At 45.9% G+C, this 17096-nt stretch overlaps 1 protein-coding gene across 5 annotated transcripts in view; it reads right to left on the bottom strand.

The window, feature by feature from the left end:
* Positions 1-17096, bottom strand: part of VTI1A (vesicle transport through interaction with t-SNAREs 1A) — a 456166-nt gene that overhangs the window by 51584 nt on the left and 387486 nt on the right. The gene's annotated exons all lie outside the window — the stretch shown is intronic.

Genomic DNA, 17096 nt, shown 5'->3' with positions numbered 1-17096 from the left:
TTTTTTTACAGTGTTTCCTGTTAAAGACTCCAAGGAAACATATGTCAGAAAGGTACTTACCTGTACAAAAAATACCTGGGGAAAAGTAAAAGAGAGACTTAGGAAGAAAAGGACAGGATTAAGAAGCAAGTGTCAAACATGCTGCTTAGGCTGTGAAGCCGTCATCTGTCACTGTGGCTCACGCTCTGTTACGCCAGGAGGAAACGTTACATTTGCTCCATAGCAAAAAAGATGGAAATGAGAAATAACACAGAGTCCTCGAGTGCCTGGTGTGTGTTTGTTGGGGGCCGTCACTTCTGGGGATTCTAACCCCCAGGGTTCTGGCTCTATCGAATGCTGATGGGGAACCGAGAACTCAGAAGGAGACCCAGGGTGGAGACACAGGCTCGCAGACGCCTGCAGAGGGTTTCTGATGAGGCTGTTTCATAATTTGTCACCTCATTCAGAGAAAAGAGGTCAAACATCAGAATGCTTTGCTGAGACTTTCAAAGGGAACCTAGGTCACACGGCCCTGCCCACGCTCGCTATCACAGAACCACACAGAAAGAGAGAGACAGGGTGGCTGGCAGTCTAGCCAGTTACGCCCCAGCAAATCCTATCCAACCTTGCTCCAAATATCAGGCAGAAAAAGGTCTGCTGCCTTATTCCAGAACCCGAACACTGGACATGGGTCTTCCAAAGCTCGGTGGGATTTAGCCAGGTCCCCAATTTAACAGAGGTCCCCTCCTCCTACTTTATATCTTTACTAACACACCTTTAAAAGGTATTTGCAGTCTTTTCTCATTTCTTGGAGGGATGACAATATCGTGCTGTAGTTTTAGTCGGATTCCTCCGTAGCCAGGTCCTTCTTCTCTAAACCTAAACGGATGAATGGAAACTGCTCCATCAGACCAACCCACTCCTTTGTGGCCCCCTAAAAGGACGAGCTCTCTTCCCTCCTGACAGGTTACAAAATGATCACATTTGCTGACACGTCTTCCGCAAAACTGCTTTAGTGCCTGTGTCCACGTTTCCTGCAGGAGATGAATGGTCCACTCTGTCCTCATTTATCACACGAGGTCCAGCTAAGATCTGTCTCGTTTATTTCTTCCCTTCCCCACTAGAAAGTCTGGGCCCCGACATTAATTCTTCTGTGATGACAGCTAATTCAAACCTAATAGGCCATATTTACTCGGGAGGCAGAAGATTCTCTGTCCCCCAAAGAAATAAAAACAAGACTTCATAGCTTATTAAAATGAGGCTAATTGTGAACATTGAGCGGTGGTACTTGGTGGCTCCATTTAAAACCCAAATTGATTTTCCCCCCTTTTCTCTGGAAGGGACAGAAGCCTTCAGAACAGTCCCTACACATCCCATTTGCCCAAGTCAAAATCTCTATTTACCACAGTCACCCGCATCAGTCTTGCAAAGGAAATCAGCAAAATTGAAACTCAGCAGTGAAGCAGATTAAAAGCATGAAAACTCTTTAAAATTCTGCCTTAAGTAATCTGCAGTAGTGTGTCTCTTGTACAGCTGGGTTGACAACCATTTTATTTGCGGGTTGAGGTCCCCAAGGCATCCATGATGCTAATTTATAAAGGATTAACTGTGGGGGTTACTTGTTCGATCTGAGGCATGGTTAGAAAAATGAATACACAGGAATCCCTAAATCATCAGCTGTTCCCTGGTCCTTCCTAACTGGCTTTCACCACCTCCCACCTGGGTGCATTTATTTGCAGGGAGTGGTGCCTCCCCCCCCACCCTACTTCTTCAGTGGACCGACCAGTGTGGACCAGCCCCTGATGCAGTTGCTCAAGGAGAACTGTCCAAAGAATGATGATGAAGAATGTAGCCTCTAGCACCCCCCCACTTCCTATACTGTAATTGTTCCATTCAGGAAGAGAATGGAGAAATCTGTGCAATTTGCAAACAACAACAACAAAAATCTCAGGGAGCCTGCATGGAAAAGGCTGAAGTTCTAAGTTGAAACAAGCCCCCCAGAGATGAAGCTTCTTATCATTGAGCCTTCTCAGAGCAGAAGGATGGGTTTTCTCCCTGCAGAGAGGAGACGGACTGGTCCTCGTGGAACTGAGGTTGAGTGCTGAAGGTGGCTAAGAAAGGGCGTTTGCTTTCCAACCAAAGGCTAACAGGAATTTGGGAGGAAGAACAGAGAGGGGAAAAAAAAGAGTTTAGAGCAGTGGGAGCTTACTGGCTAGGCTCAACCCAGCTTTCCACTCAGAGGAGCTGTTGCCTCCCTCAGGATCCAAAATGTGAGTTCGCAGCGTGTTTGCCCAGATAGAACTGAGCCAGCTTAGAAGGGGGAGACAAAGGCTGGCATTGGTGGGCCCCATCTGTGAAGAAGGCTAGATACAGTCTCAGCCAGGGGCCTCGGCCCATATTGCTGTAGGCAAAGCAGAAAGGAACGCAGAGTTCTGAGAGAATCAGAAAAACTAGCCTGGCAGAGGGGTTCCCAGCCAGTGAGTAGAGAAGGAACTTTGGGGGAAACCCAAAGTAACTTCCTCCTAACTTTGGGCAAGGAGGGCTTTATCTTCAACGAGGTCTGCAGCAAGCAGTCTTAATCTCCCTTTTGAAAATGCAAAGTGTGTTTACCCAGTAAATAATTTAAGAAAGAATATACACTTGAAAGAAGACATCCACTGAAACAGCCAGGCTAAATTGCCTCCAGGCAAAAAGTTTCGCATTTGCATGCTGCATTCTATTAAGGGAGCACACTGTGGCTTTAAAAGAATGCAGAGCCAAAATAAAAGGAATGTGGGCCCGAAACATCAAGGATTCTCCAAGTTTACATTATGAATCACAGTGCTGTTGATACAAGATGAATTAACCATTTACTTTGAGGCTGAACTCACAAAGTACTATTGAAAGTACTGATCCCCATGTGGAACCCAGGGAGCGGTTAATCTTTCCATTGCCAGTCTCCTCCCCGCCTGGAAACAGCTCCTGCGCGTGGCAGCCAGCATCACAGAAGGCTGGTTCCAGGGAAGAAGGCAAGCGCAGCACCTGGCACGGTTCTCTGCTCAAGCCCAGGAATTCCACTGGAGCAGGCCTTACCAGTGTCTCCGACACCCAGTTCTCCTCTACTTCTAAGCACACTCTACACTGACCTGTCCCTTGTTGGTAGGTGTGGCCATGGGACTCGCCTCAGCTAAAGAAATGTGAGCCAAAGTGCCAGATGTCACTTCCAGGTGGAGGAAGCATCTAACTTTGGGTATTTGACTCTCCAGATGGCTCTTCCTGCTGTTCTGATTTAAGGAACTTCAGGTTACAGGAAGGGCCACGCTCCTTCTGTCTGGATCCATGAGCTATCACATGGACACCACTGCCCTGGAGACTCACCTGGACTCACAGGGGACCACCTGCAGTAAGCCAGTGAGATTTGGGGGCTGTTTGTCACTGCAGCACACCATAACATGTATCCTGATTGGTACACAACTGCCCCCTTCTTTAGACAAGGTGAGGTATCTGGCCAATGTAAGTGAGGCTCTGGTCTAATGTATTGTAAGAGCCAAAGTATAATGAAGGCTGATTAGATTTTTTTCCTAGAACAATAGGTTTTTGCCTCTTTGTTTTCAGAAGCTGGGATCCTTTTCTGTCCTGTTGGTCATAGCACTTTTTACTGAAGAATCACGAGTGTCTCCCATCTGAACCCAGTACCGCCAGGTGTTGGTGAGTGGTAACATCACACCTGGAACTTCAGCAGGCCCAGCTGGGCAGTTGCTTTCTGTGCATGGCAGACATACAAGGGCCGCACTCATTTCTCCTTTCTAAACATGTGATGCTACTCCTAACTCCAGTGACAGAGCTGTGACCAAGGCTGAGACAGTCACTGCATTCCATGCCCCTGGACACAGTGACTGGACAAGAAGCAGGCTGGTGACAGAAGCCAGTCCAACAGAAGGCATCTCAGCATCTTTGCTTAGAAGGCTGTGTCATCCGGATGGTTCCGTATGTGGATGTGGGACGAGATCTGCTGCTGCCATTTTGTTTCCATGAGGGACACCTGCCTGAGAGGGAAGGCTGACCATAGAGGGCAGAGAAGGGCCAGCAGACACAGTGAACCTCTGTATCAAGCCACCCTTCCTTTCGATTTTGACTGATGAGAGAAAATAGACTTTATTTTTTAAGTCTGTTTGAATTGGGTCTTCTATTATTTATGACTAAAAGCACTTTTAGGCTGAGTCACCCTGATTCTGAAACCAAGTTTTGGATCCACGGCCTACGCATATTTTCTGCAGTCTAAACCTTCTCTGTCTTTTGTGTCCCTAGTGTCTAACACAGACCTTGGCATAGATGTTCTGAAAAAAATTCGTGCTGCGTGAAGAAATGAGCTCATTGGAAGGATCATGCAATTAGTGTCTCTTGGTTTCTATGGCTGCTTGTGGACAAGCACAGATTTAGGATTTAGCTATGAGCCACCCTCCCATTAAGGATGCCAGCAGAGTCCCAACTCTTTGACAAGCCTGCATTCATTAGCTAGAGAGTGCATGACACTTCACAGGTTCAGAGCCACGTCCTGCACCTGCCTTCCTGCCTGGCTGACCAGCCTGAATAATGATGCCCCGCCTTTGGGGTCTGACAGAACAGGAACAATTAGCAGCCGGGAGAGCATGGACTAAACTCTGGGCAAAGGAGCCCGTATTGGCTTCTCTCTGGGCACTTGCCAAAACAGTGGTTGAGGGAAAGCTCTCCCAAGTTCTATATCCATTTCAGCATTAGTATTCAGCAGAAAAAATAAAAACCAGAGTTGGGGAAACTGTTAATTGTCATCAGCCTCAAACATGAACTTGAATTTGAAGGATTATTGTCAGAGGTGGGTGCATGGTCCTCTCAGCTTGAGTTGTGTGGTGATCACGCCACCTGGTAAAGCACCTTCAGCATCTTCTGGGCCCTACATTTCTGGGAGGATGACCACCCACCCTGAGAATCGGAGGGGGCCGGACCAGTCTCTGGTTCCACAGGTGGACACATGGCAGGCCTGGCTAAATATACTTATCTCTTACATAGTCATTTACCCATTAATTTGCCTGTTATACCCGAGCCAGATAGAGTCCTCTGGGGATTTTTTTCCTGGAAAATGAAGAAAAAGGTACTTTCTTTACTGGGATCAACTGTAGGGACAATGAGAACCTAGACCTGCTGGGGGTCATTCTTACCCTCAGGCAGGAGAAGCCTGCCTCAAGGCAGCCTACACAAACGGGGCGCAAAGCCAAGAGGTGAAGAAAAAGAGGTGAGTTCCCGAGGATATTATTTGAACCCCAGGATCCTTTCAGTGTGCCTAAAACCTGAAGTCACATTTAAACTTCCTGGTTATAGGGGCCAAATAATTCCTTGTTGGTCTGAGTTGACTGGGAATTCTCTCACTTTCAACTATACTGATTATATTGGGTTGAATGGTGTCCCCCAAATTCTTGCCTACCCGGAACCTCTGAATGTAAACTTATTTGGAAATAGGGTCTTTGCAGATGTGATTCATTTAAGGATCTTGAGATGAAATTAGCACGGATTCAGGGTGGCCCTCATGCAATGACTTGTGTTCTTACAAGAAGAGAGGACAAAAAGAGACCCAGGAAGATTGGAATGGTGCTGCCATGAGACTGGAATTCTGGGACCACAGAAGCTGGAAGAGGCAAGGAAGAATTCTGCCCCCACACCTTGGGAGAGAGCACGGCCCTGTCAACTCCTTACTGTCAGACTTCTAGTCTCCAGAGCTGTGAGAGAAGAACTCTCTATTGTTTTAGGCCACGTAGTTTGTGGAATAAGACTTTGTTATGGCAGCCCCAGGAAACTAACACACTGAGTCCTGGGATCCAGGTCTTGTCTTGGGCTTTGTGTGACGGTTTTCTGTCTCCGCTCCTTCCCTCCTGCTGCACTGTGTGTTCACTGTGGCTCCACACAAAGTCCTCCTCCAAAGGAAAGGATGTGCTAGCCTCGCTCCCTGGAAGCTCTGCATACAGCGGTGGGACTCCACCATCTTCAGGAGCTATTGGTTCCTTCATCTCAGACTAAGAATTTACATTCATGAGCCCAGCAGGCAGCTTCCCAAATTCATGTGTGATAAGGGGAGTGAGGGGCCATGGTCCCCACAACACTTAATCCCACACAACTCCTACCTCTGGGATAGATGTTTAACACAGAAAGAAAACCAGATGTTGCCTCTGAGCCAACCTACCAAGCTATCATCGGCCATGACAGCCCACATTTGCTGACATCCTGTTAGGCGCAGGCAGTCATCTGAGATCTGAGGGAATGGACACAGGACTGAGGAATTCTGACAGCTGGAGAGATGAGCGAACTCTCCAGCAAGGAACTGAGGAGCTAGGAGCCAGTACCTGAGCCCCAGAATAGCTAGGTCAGGGTCTGAGTGAGGACTAGAGTAGCTTTACCCTGTTTCCAAATTTTTCCTTAGCTTAACAAGGATCAGCAAACTTTTTCTGTAAAGGGCTGGAGAGTAAATATACCAATGTGTTAGAGCTGCCATGACAAAGTACCACAAACTGGGTAGCTTAAACAATGGAAATTTATTGTTTCACAGTTCTGGAGGCCAGAAGTCCAAGGTCACGGTGTTGGCAGAGTTGGTTTCTTCTGAGAGCTACGAGGAAGATCTGTTCCATGCCTCTCTCCTAACTTCTGCTGGTTTGGGGGCACTCTTTGGGGTTTCTTGGCTTACAGATGCCTCGCTCTAGACTCTGCCTTCATTTTGACATGGTGTTTTCTCTGAGTGTCTGTGTTTAAATCTTCCCTTTAAATAAGGACAGCAGTCACATTAGATTAGAGGCCCACCCTCCTCTAGAATGACCTTATTTTAACTGCTTTCATCTGCCAACATTTTATTTTCCAAATAGAGTCACATTTTTAGGTATTAGAGGTCAGTACTTCAATGTATAAATCTGGTAGGGGAGGGGACAGGATTCAACCTATATCAGTAAATATTTTAGGCTTTGGGGACCACACGATCTGTTGCAACTACTCAACTTTGCCCCTGTAGTGTAAAAGCAGCCATCAACAGCATGTCTATGAATGAGCATGGCTGTGTTCCAATAAAACTTTATTTATAAACTCTGGAATCTGAACTTTATATAATTTTCATATGTCAAAAAAATTGTCCTTTTGAATTTTTTTCAACCATTTAAAAATATAAAACAGTCATTACCCTGTAGGCCATACAGAAATAGGCAGCAGGCGAGATATGGCCTGCCGTCTGTGGTTTGCCCACTCCTGACCTGAAAGCTGAGAGCTGCATGTGCTCTCCAGGTGAAGAACGCGGTGGTCCTTAGACAATGTACAAGCTGTGCAGTGGGCATGGCAGGTCTGGCCAAGTCCCTCTGAAGAAAAAAGGAAAGGCAGAGTCCTTGCCCTGTGGGAGCTGATGGTGTCACAATGAGCAATCAATGACAGAAGCCTGACAACAAAGACCGTAATTAGAGTAATGCTAGGGCTGGGACAATTTGTTGTAAGCCCACAATCCTGTATTTACCTGTATTTACCTGGAGTGACCTGGAGCAAGTCGCTCCATGACATTTGGGTTTCAGTTTCTTCCCAAATAAAATCAGCCAACTCACCAACCACCCCGGGGAGAAGAGGATTAGCTCATTAAAGATTTTAAAGCACTTTGAAAAAGGTAAAGCCCTTGACATGCGTGCAGTCAGCAAATGATTCTGTAAAAAAAGAGGCCATTTCAGGAAAGGTGAGAGGCACTAGTTGTCAGAAGCTGGAGGAGCTGCCCGGGAAACTCCCAGTGGCTGGTTGGGGAGATGGAGGCAGGATTCCAGGAAAACGCCATCTTCCCAGGCCTGCCAGGCTTCTGGTTCCCACAGGCTGGTGTCCATCTGGGTCTCAAGCTGACAATCTCCCCAGCAGGCCTGTGCTTCCTCTCCTTGGTGGTAGGGTAAACATCAAAAGGGAAGGGACAGTGTCCCATTGGCTGGCTCAGGGACACCTTCCCAGCCTGGGAAGGCAGCCAGCAAGTACCTGTCAGAGCCCACTGATAAGTCCAGTGGGTTTTGATCAGTGATGTGTAGTTACACTGCATTCTGTGTTGCCAAAAGTGTACATCAAATTTCAGCCCAGGTACCAGGACCACTGCTGTTCTTAAGTATGGACTTGACAATGGGTGGGGTGGTCTGAGAGCAGCTTTGCTGGCTACTGACTTACAGATAGGATCAAGGCAACACACTTCAATCAAAGGGCTTGGAAAGAACTCGAAGAGAATTAAATAGCGATGCCCTAGAAAGGCATAGTGTGCTTGGCCCCTCACAGGTTTGCAGTTTGCTAGAGCTGGAAGAGGCCTTCGCTCCCTAGTCTAGATTCTTCCTTTTATCTTATTTACTTAATTTTTCAGAGATTGAGTCTCACTATGTGGCTCAGGCTGGACCCCAACTCCTAGACTTGAGTGGTCCTCCTGCCTCAGCTTCCTGAGCAGCTGTCAATTCAGGTATGTGCCACCCCACCTGGCTTAGATTTCTCATTTTAGAGCTGAGAACAATGAGGTCCTGAGAGGTGATGGGATGTGCCCAAGTTCACGCTGGGTCAGGGCCAGCTCTTCTGGTCCAGGCCCATCTGCTTCACTGTAACACTCATTCTCATTCTAGTGGCCAGTGGTGTTCATACCAGCAACTCAAAACCCAGCAGTGGTGCCCAACCCAACCCTACCTCTCTAAGATGGGGGGGATGGATGGTTGAGAACAGTGACGCTCAAACTCCAGGCCAAGGCTGAATTGAGAATTTTCTTTCCCTCTATTCCCTCCCTTTTCTCCCTCTATTCCCTTCCTCTCTGCCTCCCTCCCTTCCTTCACCCCCTTCCTCCTTTCCTTTCCCTTTCTTTTTTGAAATAGGATCTCCCTCTATCACCCAGGCTGGAGAGAAGTGGTGCAATCACAGCTCACTGCAACCTCAAACTCCTAGACTCAAAGAGACTCTCCTGCTTCAGTCTCCATAGTAGCTGGGCCTATAGCTTTTTTTTTTGTTGTTTGTTTGTTTTTGGTACAAATATTTTTGTAGAGATGGGGGTCTCTGTATGTTGTTTAGGCTGGTCTCAAACTCTTGGGCTCAAGTGAGCCTCATGCCTTGGCCTCCCAAAGTGCTGGGAGGACAGGAGTGAGCCACCATACCCAGTCAGAAGGTACCTTTGTCTTGAAAAAAAAAAGATTACTCAATTTAAAGGTTGCCCTTTTCTCTGATAGTATGTTCTTTCAATCATTTCAGTATTAAAATGTCCCTTCTTTATGAAGTGATGGTGAAAGTAGATGGCAGGTTTTTCCCCCAAAGTCCTTATTTGGACACTGGAAACATACTCTCTCCTTGGAAATTACTCTCTCTTATTTGGCAAGAAAAAAAAAAGTGGACAATCCTCTATCAGTCCTCTGTTTAAAACAAAACAAAACAAAAGGCCCAATCCAAGAAGTCTGAATGTTTGGGAACCATGAGGTAAAACATCCCAGCCAGGGATACTCTGGAGAGGTGATTCCTCTTCAGAGACCCACATGGCACCCATGGCTGAGGCAGCAGCAACAACCCCACTAGGTTGACCAGAAACAGCAACCCGAATCAGCAGTTCACGTTAACTGGCGTCGCTTTAGGCCTGGCGCTGTTGTGGCTTTTCACACACCGTGAGTCACTGAGTTCTCATAACAGTCTTAGGAATTGGGGCTGACTCTCATGCCCTTTTATCAGGGAGGCACCTGAAGTTCAATCCACTTCTCCAGCCTCATCTCCCTTCACTGCAGGGCACACAGATCATTATTTCTATTGCCGTTATGTTTTATGAGGTCTGACAATTAAGTCCACAAACTAATTCTAGTAAAAGGTCACCTTCTAAGTACTCCCTCGTGCCCACTGGTGACCATAGTGATATTCAGTAATGAGGTAGATAGCACTGTCCCAAGAATTAGTTCATGAACTTAATTGTTAGACCCTGTATGTTCCATACCTGCTCCTCCTTGGTTCTTTGAAGGAAGTCTTTGGCATCATCTTTATATTCTTCTCCATAGACACAGTAATAAAGAATGCAAGTTTATTTTTGTTGGTATTAAGGTACACTAATTACCCAAAATCAACCAACTCTTTACTTAGCGCCCAAGGCAAATACACAGTACTTCATAAAGGTAATATTCATTTTTGTCCTGCAGCGTATTTTATCAGCTTTCTTTAATCACTGGCACATCAGCTTTGTCCATTTAGCCTTTTAAGGGGCATCATTTAGCTCTCCTTGGTAAATACATAATCATTTGATTCCCCACAAAAGAGCTGGGGACAGAGAAAATGGCAATTGTCCTCTGGAAGCTGCCAGTGACCTTGTGTCATGTGACTTATTATTTCTATATAATTTACATAGGTGAGGGGATTTACTACAGAAGGATTTCGGGTCTGCTAAAGCTTTAGTTTGATGGACCTGATGGAGTAGAGTGCTAGAGAAAAGAAAATTGGGTGGAAGAACTGGCCAGATTCACTGTGTAATCTAGGGAAAGGACTAAATGTCTCTGCTCTAGAGTTTACTGATCCACGAAATGGTAGTAAAGCAATCTCTCCCAAGTGTCTTCCCCAAGGGTTGTTGGGAGTGATATAAAATCTACACAAGTCTCAACAAGGAGCTGTGTCTTTCTTTGGGATTGGGTGCTTATGGCACACATGATATCATTTGGTCTTCACAGTTCTCTTCTGTAGTAGGACCCAGATTTGGTGGCTCAGGCCCACCCAGGGAGAAGGCACGGTCCACTCTGGAGTTGTCCTTAGTGACTGGGCCAGGATGACCGCCCCTCCCACCCCCCACCTCTAGTTCTCGGTGCTCTTCATCCTTCCTCCTCCTACTGGGAACACCTGCCCCCAGGGGACTACCCCACTCCTGCTGGGGCCTGACCCTGTACTGTGAAGCAACCTTACTGCCATCCTGAACTTGCAACTGCCAGCTCCTCCCTGGCTGAAGGTCCCTTACCCTCTTCAGCCTCTAGAGCATCCATAGACTCCCTTTGGGTGAAGGCTGGTCAACCACCCTCATTTCTGGAGCCAAACTTCTTAGATTCAAATCCAGGATCTGCCATACAACAGCTGTGCAACCTTGGGCAAGTTATTTTTTCCCTTCTCTGGGATTATGTCCCTCTGACTATTTTACTGTGAGAATGTTTTTTATTTTATGGAGTGATGGTGAGAATAGATATCCCAATGTCCTTCATTGGAAATGTTGTCTCCACTGGAAATTACTCTTACTTGGCAAAATAAAGAGTGGACAGTCCTTTATCATTAAAAGTACTGGACAGCATCTGTGGCTCAGTGGGTAGGGTGCCGGCCCCATATGCCCAGGGTTGCGGGTTTGAACCTGGCCAGCTAAAACAGCAATAACAACAACAACAACAACAACAACAGAAGCCAGGTGGTGTTGTGACGGGAGCCTGTAGTCCCAGCTACTTGGGAGGCTGAGGCAAGAGGGATCATTTGAACCCAAAAGTTTGAGGTTGCTGTGAGCTGTGACACCACAGTACTCTACCTAGGGCAACAAAGTGAGACTCTGTCTCAAAAAAAAAATTTAAAAGTACCGATAGAAGGAATCTGAGAACTCTCAAGAGCCAATGTTTTGGCTTCCTTACTGGTATAATGAAATGGGGCTAACAGTAGTGGTACTCTGTTAATGAATAACATTATAGACAAATGAGTTAATTCAGCATTAAGTGTTCAGATCAGTGCCTGGCAAAAGTAACTGATCAATAAGTAACTATAATAACCATTATTGCTCACCAGTCTCCCCACTTTAGTCCTTAAACTTTCCCTTGTTTGGCCACACCCCTTCCAGAAGGCAGCCCCTGCTTCAGGTGGCTCTACAAGGCCTGCAGATGCCTGGGGATGGATAGGGCACACCCCGCTTAGGCCCTGATAAGCCTGGACACCCCGCTTTCAGCTCTTTTCCAGCCCTGTTAGTTTCCTGGGGGACACCCCTTGACAGCCAAGATGTCTCTTCTGAAAAATGGCTGATTTGGGTCATATCAGTAAAGATATGGCTACCACAGCTTTTGTGATGGGCTTGAAACATTATTTTCCTATAAGATCTGACATCTGATACTTATTAACTAATAGTCATTCATTTGCACCTTCTTCTTTCCTGATGTCAGGGAGAAAAGCATTTTATCAGCCACCTGCATCGCTGTCAGCCCTTGAGGGGTGTGATTAAGTTTTCTAGATCCTAACATCAGAACTCCTCTCCCTCTCTGGGCTCCAGGGACACTGCTCCGCTGTCCACCCTGCCTGGCTGGAGGGATGTCCTGCTGTGGTTCACCCCTGCCCTGCTCATGCTCCACGAGAAACCAACAGAGGGTAGGCTCTCTGGTCAAAACTTGTGATAGCTCCTTCATGATCCTAAACAGATTTTACATACTCCCACGCAGTGTTAATGAGAGCGGAGCAGGTGAAGCCCAGGTTAGAAATGCCTCCTCTCAAGGCTCATTGTGATAGTGGAATGGCTGACTCTTACTTCTGTGGTAGAGAGGAAGGTGGGGCAGGTTATAATCAGACAGTAGGGCCCCCAAGTTGGTGCCGGTGAAGCACCTCACCTGCCAGCCAGGGAATCCGAAGTCCCTCTGAGAAGGAAGAGCCAGCCTTCAGGCTGTAGGCTTTAACAGAAGGGACCAGGAGAAACAGATGTCTGCCCTTTTTCTAAATGAGGCGCTGCTGCTGGGATTCAGAGTAGGCTCCATGCCCAGGACTTTTTGATTTGCTAAGGGAAGCCAGAAATTGAGTCCTCTTTGTGAAATCTCCCATGTTTTAAATACTGGTAACTAAGTTGAAAGTTTTCCATAACACCGGGTGGCCAAATAAAGCACATCTGCAGAGCAGACTCACCCTGTGCCCCAGTGTGTGACCTCTGACTGGTTATTAAAGATCAGATTAAATGGAAGGGGTGGAGGTGAGAGCATCACTGCCTTACCCTCCTGGAGATCCCCTTAGAGGTGGGAAAAGCCCAGCTCTCCTGACCCCACAGCTCTCAGAAGCCTGAAGCTCAGCCTCTGTACTCCATGGACTCTCACAAGGTCAGGAGAAGCACGAGCAGAGGTCGCAGCAGGACTGCACGGCTGCAGCACCCCTGACCTTCAGAGTCTCCAGCAGGAGGCTGGAGAGGCCCACCTGGTGACTCTTGAGGAAGATGGTGCCCATTTTACATGTGACGTGTGATAAGCCAGTAGGCTTGTAATGGCAAAGCGAGAGGTCTCTAGTGGAGGGTGAGTGGCAAAGACAGCATCGTAGGATTGCCTCTCCTTGCAATGTGTTGAGCTATCTTGGGGAAAACAAGTAAATGTGCCTTAGTTCCACAGACTCTAAAATGCTAGTAAAACATATGAGACCCCAGCACCCTTTACGGTGGTCACCAAGGACCATACCTGTTGACTTGATAAAGAGTAGAGTGGGTGTTGGTCACTCTTTGAGATCCTTTATTTAGCTGGAATGAATAGGAAGGCCAACCATAAATTAGGAGGGAACTTCATAGAGACTAACTCAAAAGGCAGCCTGAGTCTTGCGAGGAAGGAGCGACCCTTCACTCTGTCATTCTTTGGGAGCACAGCCCTCTAGCTCCCTGGCCTTAACACATTGCTGACTCATCAGAGTTACTTGGTAACAGGAATAGTTTCTGCATAAAATTACCAGCCAACAACGCCTTAAGATGTTGGAGGTGCTAAGTGATTCTATATTGCAAGCAGCTAAGAGATGAAGCGGGAAGAAAGAATTGGGGACAACCGGGAATTGAGACTGGGAGAAATGAATCAGGGAACAGGTGCTACGTTAACACACTGTTGACTGGCAATTTTACCCAGAACCTTTGCATGTTACCGAGTAACTTGTGACTAGTCAGCAATGTGTTATTTTTCACAAGTGGATAGTGAAATCCAACCCTCTAACTGGTTACTAGACAACATGATGGCCCCTAATTACCAATTAAGGCAGCAAAGGGAATAACCTCAAACTCCTTCTTGCTAAAGACTTGTCCAAAGACCAGCTGAGGGGAACAGTGTTGGCTGAGGAGCCTGAGAGACGCCCCTGGAGTGTCCCAGCTACGCTGACCCCACCGCACCAGCCTGCAGTTAGGGAGACGGTAAGAGCAGCCCACAGAGCTCACTGTGTCTCCCGTAAGGATGCCGTGAGCATGTTGTCAGACGGCGGCACAGCACGTGTCCCTGCGATAAGGTCCCACAGGACGGTCTTCTCTCTCCTCCTGGTAGGGAAAAGAGCTGTGTTGTCTATTATCTTATGGACACTGACTCATGTAGCTGAATCCATCTCCCTCTCTGAGTTGGGTCCCGGAAAGCCTAGAGATTAATTTCTGGGCCACCTCACGCAAACACACAGGTGATTTCCCAGTTTACGCACTAGCCTCCCTTCTGACTCCGTTATATATATATAATATAATACATTATATTATATATTTATATATATTTCTTATTGTGTTGTGTGTACATAAGTAAATTGCTATAAATCCTTTTGGGGCCAAGGCAGGTTCATACACTGTCACAAAGAGCTAAGAAAACAATAAAAATTCATATCATTATAGGCTGGTTACTTCAATTATTCTGGCTTTAGTTTCTCTCGTATCCCCCTAAACAATTCTTTATCATGTGATACCTCACATGTGAGTTTTCACATTTACCAAGACAACAGGCTCCTTCATTTTTTTTTTTCCCTTGAATCTCCTTTCATGGCCAGCTTGGGGCAGTTTCTAGAACAAACCTAAATTTGGGACTCAGGGCCCCTGAGTTCGTCCCATAGCCAACCGCAGTAGATGGGGGGTCTCCTTTGTTGGGGGGATTTATAGCAATGGTCTTAACAACACAGACTTCTTTTGTGAAAGCTGAAGGCGTTCCCAGCAAATGCTGGCTGCCAACACACTAGCCGAAATGTTACCACGGTCATGGCCCTTCCTTTAACAATCTAAAGCATATTTCTCTCTGTATATATTTGGTTTTTCAGATGCTTTAAAGCCTGGAAAACAATCATAGCTGAGGCCATTTCTGAGCTGGCACTAAAAGAACCTACTCGGAGACAGATAAAAATAATGAGAATCTTTCTGTCAGGAAAGATTTAGAAAATATCACTGGCATTATTAAAATTTAATTTTTTACTCGGCTTTTTGGTTCCCCTTTCCAGTGATAATGAGCAGGACTGCACACCTCCGCCTTGCTAGTACTTGTTTTGTGCAATAAATTCAGCCTTCCAGTCTGAAGACATTTCAGACAACAGTTTTGACTGCTATAGGCTTATTTTTTTACCCTGTGCTATGCTTTGAGTCTTGCTATAAAAACCAGTTCATGAGATAATTTTCCACAAGGCCAGTAGAACTAATAAAAATCAATTTTGCCCAACTGGTTCAGAGAAATCTTGGGAATAGCCAAGGTAGAACTGTAAAAAAGGAGGCAAAACAAAAAAAAAAAAAAAAAAAGAAGGATCAATGTATTCACTAATGGTTCACTTGATAGAGAACTATCGGATTAGCTGACAGAGATGCCTTCCTATAGGAATTTTCCTTTCAATCTGAACAGAACACCTTTTCAGGGTCTAGGAAGAACTTCTTTTCTTAGAGGCTGAAGATCCTTAAGTGTGGTGAGGAGCAGTTGCCCACCCCTGGGTGACAAGGCTGACCTGGGGCCTGATAGATGGTAGCCTTGGCTGAGGTCTTGTCCACACCTTCTTTTCATGTAAGAGAAGCTGGTTTTGTAAAGGGGTGGGCTGGGTTTGGCTTGAACTGTTCCCAGGTCCCAGGATCAGTGGGCTAGGCACTCAATCAGTGCACATGGAGACCTCGGGTTCTCGAGACCTTCTCACATAGTTCCAGATCCAGGACTATCCCCTGAGCTCCCAATTGGCTTTCTGGTGATCAAAGAGGGATTCCAAAGGGGAATCTCTTTTATAATCAGAAAGCAGGAGTAGACCCTGGTGGCATGCAAAACCCATTCTCTTAAACACAGGCCTTAACTACTCTCTCTATTTCACTAGTTCAAAATACCAGTGGCTGTGTCTAAAAAACAAATGGCAAGCTTTCGTACAGAAGGAAAAAAAGACTGGAAGGAAACAGCCATTGTTAACAGAGTTTATATTTGGACGGTGGGCATTTTTTTTCTTCCTATCTCTATGCACGTCTACGTTTTCTTGAATTAATGTCTATTATTACACATATTAATAATGATTATTTAAAATAATGCCAAACTAAGAATTTAATAAACTGGAAAAAGAAACATAACAGATTAATTTATGCATAATGTTATAAGAAAGTAAGTGAGTTGGCTGGGTGAAGGGGTGATCCCAGCACTTTGGGAGGCCAAGGTCAGAGGACTACTTTAGGCCAGGAGTTTGAGACCAGCCTAGGGAACACAGTCAGACCTGATCTCAAAAAAACCCCAATTCCTGGTCATGATGGTATGCACCTGTAGTCCCAGGTTTTAGGGAGGCTGAGGTAGAGGCTTGCTTGAGACCAGGAGTTCAAGGTTACAGTGAACTATGATCACGCCACTGTATTCTAGCGTGCCTGACAGAGTGAGAGTTTGCCCCTTAACAAATAATAATAATGATGAAATAATTTTTAAAAAGTAAGAGAATGTGTGGGAAAAATAAAAACAATGGAAAAATATTTTTTGGTGCCTTCTATTATTCTAAGTCCTTCATACAAATTCTTTTATTTAATCTTCGTAACGAACCTATGACAAGGGTACCCATGTTCCCATTTCCCAGAGGAGAAAACTGAGGTTTAAGGGGTTAACTTGCTCACGATCACATGGCTAGTCAGTGGCCAAGTTGGTTTTTAAAATCAGATCCAATATTGTGAGTCCTGTGTAGAAAACTAGAAAATTAAGAAATAAAATCAGATCCGATTTTGTGTCACATGTGTGCTGTGTGACAGTGAGGAAAAAGACGAATTTTGGTGTATCTTGTTTCCACCTCTAGCTCTAAACGGCTGTGACTCCAGGTGAGTTACTCTGCATTTATGAATAAAGTCAGGGGTAACAACATCTGTCCTCTTTTTCCTACTTTACAGGGTCTTATGATGCTAAAATTAGATCATACATGTAAAAACTACGGAAAATGTACTGTCTGCTCAAAAGAATAGGGTGATACCATAATCTTTCTTCTAA

The sequence above is a fragment of the Nycticebus coucang genome, chromosome 3, assembly GCF_027406575.1.
Source record: "Nycticebus coucang isolate mNycCou1 chromosome 3, mNycCou1.pri, whole genome shotgun sequence".
Classification (NCBI taxonomy): Eukaryota; Metazoa; Chordata; class Mammalia; order Primates; family Lorisidae; genus Nycticebus; species Nycticebus coucang.
This window is presented reverse-complemented; position numbering and strand designations above follow the sequence as displayed.